Source organism: Pongo pygmaeus, chromosome 12, assembly GCF_028885625.2.
Source record: "Pongo pygmaeus isolate AG05252 chromosome 12, NHGRI_mPonPyg2-v2.0_pri, whole genome shotgun sequence".
NCBI lineage: Eukaryota > Metazoa > Chordata > Mammalia > Primates > Hominidae > Pongo > Pongo pygmaeus.
The window spans coordinates 9,978,107-9,985,624 of NC_072385.2; the positions used below are offsets into that span (position 1 = coordinate 9,978,107).

General features: G+C 40.5%; 1 pseudogene; it reads right to left on the reverse strand.

The window, feature by feature from the left end:
• Positions 1-3,571: 3,571 nt before the first annotated feature.
• Positions 3,572-4,522, reverse strand: LOC129011296 (cell division cycle protein 27 homolog; annotated as a pseudogene).
• Between the last annotated feature and the right edge of the window lie 2,996 nt (positions 4,523-7,518).

A 7,518-nucleotide genomic window follows, 5' to 3' on the forward strand; every position in this document is an offset into this window, starting at 1 on the left:
GTTACCTTCAGCATCCTTGTGAGCCTGCCCAAGGCCCCGACTCCGGGGAGACTCTTGGGAGCCCGGCCTTCCTCGGCTAAAATCCAAAGGGATGGTGACTTCCACCCACAAGGTCCCCACTGAACTGCAAAGATGTGGAGCGTAGGTCAGAGAGGGGACCAGGAGGGGAGACGTCCTGACAGGCAATGAGTTCCCTAGGCTCTGGCCACCCCACTCACGTCCCATTTACTGGGCACCCATGGGACACCACCGCTTTATCCCCTCCTCTGTCCACAGCCGCTCCAACCCCACCCCACAACCCAGGCACACACGCTGGAGGTTACAAAACCACACGGCCTGAATAGAGCCTGACGGAGTGAGAGCTCATTTCACGAAGTGGGGGGGTGGGTTGGGGTGGGGTGGGGTGGGGGTTGGGGGTCAGTAGAGAGCCCGATTCTCCCTCGTGGGTGGCTACAGGATACAAATGAATATCGCTTCTTGGGCGGAGGGGCTTCTTAGGCCGTCACGTTTGCAGGACTGTCTCTCAAACCCTTCCTTGAGGCCACAAAATAGATTCCACTCCACCCATCAATGTTTCCCCGGGTGCTGAATGTATCCTGTCAAGAGACTTGAGCCTGACACTTTGAGTTAAACAACTTTATTGGCTTTCTGTGTTTGTTTGCTTCTGAGAGGGAGTCTTGCTCTGTCCCCCCATGGCTGGAGTACAGTGGCATGATCTCAGCTCACTGCAACCTCTGTCTCCTGGGTTAGAGTGATTCTCCTGCCTCAGCACCACCACACCTGGCTCATTTTTTTATTTTTAGTAGACACAGGATTTGACCCTGTTTCATTGGTTTTTACTGGAGATTCTAGATTTGAGTCACACCTCATTGGGTGCCATATAAAGACTTCTTTTTTTTTTTTAAAGCACAATATATCTGCTTTATTTGAGTGGCTTTGTATATCGTTATAATTGTGTTATAGATGAAGAAAAGGTATTAAACATGGCGCTAATGATAGTAAAAGTGAAAAGAAAAGAAAGGCTATCTATTTTGTAGATAGAATAAAGTTGCTCAGTATTTAGAGTTACCTAAATACGTCAGCATTTAAACTCCTCCTACTAAAAGCATGCCAGTCTGAATAATCCTCCTTGAAACACAATTTTTGATGTGGTTAATGTTTTTAAGTATGTGACTCCTGCAGAATAGCTGGACAGACAATACACATTTAAAAAAGAACAGCACAAGGATCCACCAGACTTGGGAAAAAATCAAAAACAACACAAGCCTTATGAAGAACTGAGTTCTTAAAATATTATGGAGAACATGGCTATTGGAAGAGATGGCAATATTGGCAAGTTGATTGTTACATTGGTCAGCAATAGCTAGCACTATTTTTTTGGCAATCTTTCAGGCACTGCAACTACTACTGCAAAATGATATATAGTCCATTAAACAACATAATCACAAATCAAAAAATATTTTAGTAATATAATGCTTCAGATTTAGAAGCAAATCAAGTGTTAAAATTCTACTGCTATAATAACTAAACCCAAAGATAATCGTATCTGACAAAAAAGCTTCCGCAGAGTTACTACTTCAGAATTATACTTTCTCTTGATATTCATTTTATTTTATTTTATTTTACTTTATTTTATTTTATTTTTATTTTATTTTTTTCTTGATATGGCGTCTCACTCTGTCGCCCAGACTGGAGTGCAATGGCATAATCTTGGCTCACTGCAACCTCCACTTCCCAGGTTTAAGTGATTATCCTTCCTCAGCCTCCTGAGTAGTTGGGACTACAGGCGCCTGACACCATGCCCAGCTAATTTTTATACTTTTAATATAGGTGGGGTTTCACCATATGGTCTCGATCTCTTGACGTTGTGATCTGCCCGCCTTGGCCTCCCAAAGTGCTGGGATGACTGGCATGAGCCACCATGCCTGGCATTTTCTTGATATTTAAACTTTTAAGTCAGTCCAGAGAAATACGATAAATGTCAACAGTAAGTATGGTGTTGAGGCAGAAGAAGGACCAAACTTTTTCATATGTTATTCAGTTGATAACAATATGACCTGGGTAGTAATTTCCTATGTGTCTACTTATACACAAATACGAAAAAGTAAAACAGAGATACTGCTAAATAAAGGATACATTAAGTTCTTAATAGTAACTTAATAAACTGGAACATTGTCAAAAAGCACCTAGTGAACTTTTTCAGTGTTTTTTTCTATTATCCAATAAGTGAATTAGGCTATTCCTTTCCAATTTCCCAAGCACTTTTTGTCCCAATCACCATTTCTGTGTTCGAAGAAAAAGTAACAAATCAAGTAACAAAACTAAACAAGCAAAAAAACAAAACACAACTACAGTATCTGCAAAAGTTTTGTAGAAGACTGAAACTGTTGAGTATAAGCATCTCGTATTCTATTATCATTAGTTAACTGAAGAGTTTGTTAAAGACATACATTTCATAAAAAAAAGTTAGTTTGAAGTTATTGACCAGTATGTACCATTCCTAAGTATTAGTAACCAAATTCATGACAATAAAGAGCTATCTAACAAGAAAAATTAGTGACTACCAGCACCATCAACAAGACTTTGTCTTTACAATTCATTACCACTTACCATGCATTTTAATGTCTAGGATTGACTCTGATAGCGTTTCAAAAACAAGCTAACGCTGTGTCCAATTCTTCAGTTAAGACAAACTCTCGCCCTAATAAAGTATAGGCATAAGCATAATTTGGATCCACTTGGATAGCTCTCTGGAAGAATTTAATTGCAATATCGTGTTCCCATTACAGACTGAAACAGTTCCCTGCAGCACACCAGGCCTCTGGAGAATTTTTATCCATGTCTGTTAAGTCTTTTGACAGAAATGAAAGAGCGACATTTTTTGAAGATGCCAAAGTGTTGTAGAGTAGATTTCCATGCCTTCGAATCTATAATTCTCAATCCTTCTAACCTCTGAGAATATTCTTTCAGCTTGCATGTACTCTGAAAGTTCAAAATAGGACCTTCCAATTTGGCACAGTACCCAACCAGTATTGAAGTGGTGAGAAGGTAGATGGCTCAAAATATTTATAGCTTCTTTGCAGTGGTATGAACATAAAGCTAAATAACGTTTCCCCCTTTCATGAAGAAGGCTCATTAAGCCTTCTGCTGCTGCTTTTTGTAGATTAAAATCCGGAATCTGAGGTGTGATTGTGGATATTTCCTCTTCTGAATTGATGGAAGAGTCCAATTTTGTAATTTCCAGGTTTTCATTTATATTAGATTGAGTTATTCCTCCTTTATTAGTTTTACTTTTTGTTTTTCTGTTTGGGATTTTAGGTAGAAACTTCATTTTTAATTTCTTCCTATTCTCCTTGGTTGTCGAACTGTCACTAGTAAAGAGTCATGAACTTCTTTGATGCAGTGCATTTGGGGGAGATGTCATAGTGGGGCTCATTACCTGAGGTGTTGTAGTTATTTATGGACCAGAAATTTCTGTTAGTGAAAGAATTGGAGTTACCTCTCGGCTATTTCCATTCTGCGAGAAGACAGACTTTGCTCCAGTTTGGCCAATTCTGGCAACAGACTTTTTTGAAGGGGCTCCGGTGGATGGCACATCAATTACAGAAGGTGTGTTAGTGTAGTTTTGTAAATAAGATCCATCTCCAGGACTTGGGGTTTCTAATGGCAAAATCCCAAAACTTGGGGTAAATGGACTAAGAGCTGCTGGTCCTGTTAATAAACTTCGACCAGTTTTTGGTTTATTTTGAACCTGTTTAGATAATATGAAATTTCCTGTTCCCAGTGGGATAGTTTCAGGTGAAATTACAGCTGAATCAATAAAAGACACAGGGGAATCTGTATTCAAGGAGTACTTTGAATCGGAAGATTCTAAATTGACTCTGTTTAATTCAGTTGTGTCCTGGGTTGTTTCCATAAGAATGGTCTCAGGCTGTCTGTGACATAAACTGTGATTAGGTACTTGTGTTGTGCAAGAGTTGGGCAGACAGTTGCTAAAGTTCTGTAAAGATGTGAATTTAAATATTTGGTCAGGATCTCGCTTTTCACCTATTTCACGTAATGATTCAAAGGGATACCAGAGGAAAGGATTTAAACCAAGTCTCTTTTGGTAACATTCTTATCCTTTGGCAAGCTGATCTGTCTTGCAATATACACGTCCCAACAATGGAAGGGGAAAGCAAACTGAATCACCAAACTCAGTAACAATATCATCATGGCTTTTCTGCTGATTAAACACTCCACCAGATAAGATTTGTTCCCAGTCTGCAAGCTTACTGAGATCAACACAACATTTTGCAAGCAGGTATTTGCATTGCAGTGTAGGACAACTGTGTCTTTTCAAGAGTCTATATGCTTTATAGGCCTTTCCTGGGAGGTAAGAACAGGTCGCCATTAAAAACAAGGCTTCTTCTGAGTGTACTTCTGCATAAAGGCGTTCTGTGAGGAAAACCCCATCTCGGTAAGCATAGTGGTTTAGTGCTTGCCATATAGCAGCCTGGAAGGGTTCCTGCAGCACTGTCATCCTCGAGGCAAAGGCCCAATTTCTGCAGTGCCTCAGGAAACCCCCACCCCACCCACCACCCTCCCCCCTGTAGCGGCTCCGGCCCGGCCAGCCTCGGCTCATTTAAATTCACCAGTTACCGGGGGATGGGGGTGGCCGAGCCAGAATGACTTCTTTATCCTGCGGACTCTGGAAAGCCCGGCCCCTTGTGATCCATTGCAAAGCGAAAGTCACCTCATGTTTGGGAAACAGATCCAATCTCAAGTTCAGTGGAGGGATGTGGCATGTAGGACGAAGGACTCTCTTCCTTCTGATTTGGTCTGCACAGCGGGACCTAGGGCTGGAGTCCTCTCTGTGAGGACGGCTGACTCCCTCTACTTTGGGTTCCATTGGCCCCACCCAGGGACATGGGCCTTGGCAGATTCTGGCCCTTCCTGGCCTTTAAATTGCTGTCAGAAACCCCATCTCGTGTTCTGATGCCCCAAATAACTGTGGCTCACGCCTCTCTGGAAACATTGGAAATCTCTCCTCTACACATGGTCACCTAAAACCCCAGGAGCTCGGGACACACGTCTGCCATCCACCTCACTGCTTTCGGGAGAGAATGCTGAGAGTCTCTTGCCAACTCTCTCTTGACTTGAGTTCTTCATGGGTGTGAGGTTAAGACGTAGTGAGACCAGATGTATTAACCCAGGCCGGGTGCTGGTGGCTCACGCCTGTAACCCCAACACTTTGGGAGGCCGAGGCTGTAGGATCCCTTGAGGAATAGCCTAACCCTGGGGAGGTTGAGGCTGCAGTGTGTGAGCCATAATGGTGTAATTTGGATCCAGCAGTTTTCTAAACAGTCATTTTGTAGAATCTGCAAAGAGATATTTCTGAGCCCATTGAGGCCTACGGTGAAAAGGGAAATATTTTCAAATAAAAAGAAAACAGAAGCTTTCTGAGAAACTTCTTTTTGATGTGTGTATTCATCTCACCGTGTTGAAATATTTTTATTCAGCAGTTTGGAAACAGTCTTTTTGTAAAATCTGCAAAGGGATATTTCTTAGCCATTTGAGACCTAAGGTGAAAAAGAGATATCTTCACATAAAAACTAGACAGAAGCATTCTGAGAAAGTTCTTTCTGATGTGTGCATTCATCTCACAGAGTTGAACCTTTCTTTTGTTTGAGCAGTTTGGAAACAGTCTTTTTTTAAAATATGCAAATGGATATTTGTGAGCCCTTCACAGCCTACGATGAAACAGGAAATGCCTTGACATAAAAACTAGACAGAATCTTTCTGAGAAAATGCTTTGCAATGTGTGCTTTCATCTCACAGAGTTGAACTTTTCTTTTGATTGAGCAGTTTCTAAGCAGTCTTTTTGTAGAATCCAGAAATGGATATTTGCAGTGCTTTTAGGCCTATGGTGAAAACGGAAATATTTTCACAAAAACACTAAAAAGCAGCTTTCTGAGAATCTTCTTTGTGATGCCTGGATTCATATCAAAGAGCAGAACCTTTCTTTTGATTGAGCAGATTGGAAACAGTATTTTTGTACAATCTGCAAATGGATATTTCTGAGCCGTTTGATGCCTGTAGTGAAAAAGAATTATCTTCACATAAAAACTAGACAGAATCATTCCGAGAAACTTCTTCCTGATGTGTGCATTCATCTCACAGAGTTGAACCTTTCTTTTCATGGAGCAGTTTGGAAACAGTCTTTTTGTAGTATCTGCAGAGGGATAATTGTGAATGCTTTAAGGACTATGGTGAAAAAGGAAATATCTTCACAAAAAAACCAGACAGAAGCATTCTGAGAAACTTCTTTTTTATGTGTGCATTCATCTCACACAGATGAATCTTTCTTTTCATTGAGCAGTATGGAAAGAGTCTTTTGGTTCAATCTGCAAAGGGATATTTCTGAGCAGTTTGAGGCCTATGGTGAAAAAGTAATATCTTCACATAAAAACTAGACAGAAGCATTCTGAGAAACTTCTTTTTTATGTGTGCATTCACCTCACAGGGTTGAAACTTTCGTTTCGTTGAGAAGTTCAGAAATACTCTTTTTGTAGAATCTGAAAGGGATATTTTTGAGTCCACTGAGGCCTGTGGTGAAATAGGAAATATCGTTACATAAAAACTAGACAGAAGCTTTCTGAGAAACTTCTTTGTGATGTGTGCTTTCATCTCACAGAGTTGAGCCTATCTTTTGATTTAGCAGATTGGAAACAGTCCTTTTGTTGTATCTGCAGAGGGATATTTGTGAACGGTTTGAGGCCTATGGTGAAAAAAGAAATACCTTCACATACAAAGTAGACAGAAGCATTCTGGGAAACTTCTCTGTGATGTGTGCATTCAACTCACAGAGGTGAACCTTTCTTTAGATTGAGCAGTTTGGAAACAGTTCTTTTTTAGAATCTGCAAAGGGATATTTCTGAGCCCATTGAGGCCTAGGATGAAAAAGAAATATCTTCACATAAAACTGGATAGATGCATTCTGGGAAACTTCTTTGTGATGTGTCCATTCATCTCACAGAGTTGAACCTTTCTTTGGGTTGAGCAGTTTGGAAACAGTCTTTTTGAAGAATCTGCAAAAAATATTTGTGAGCTCTTTATGGCCTACGGTGAAATAGGAAATATCTTCACATAAAAACTAGACAGAAGCTTTCTGAGAAACTACTTTGTGATGCGTGCTTTCATCTCACAGAGTTGAACTTTCTTTTGAATGAGCAGTTTGGAAACACTTTTTGTAGAGTCTGTAAATGGATATTTGGAGCACTTTGAGACCCATGGTGAGAAAGGAAATATTTTCACATAAAAACCAGACAGGAGCATTCTGTGAAACTTCTTTGTGATGGGTGTATTCATCTCACAGAGTTGAACATTTCTTTGGATGCAGCAGTTTGGAAACAGTCTTTTTGTAGTATCTGCAGAGGGATATTCATGAGCAGTTTATGACCTATGGTTAAAAAGGTTATATCTTCACAAAAAAACCTCAACAGATGCGTTGTGAGAAACTTCTTTGAGATGTATGCA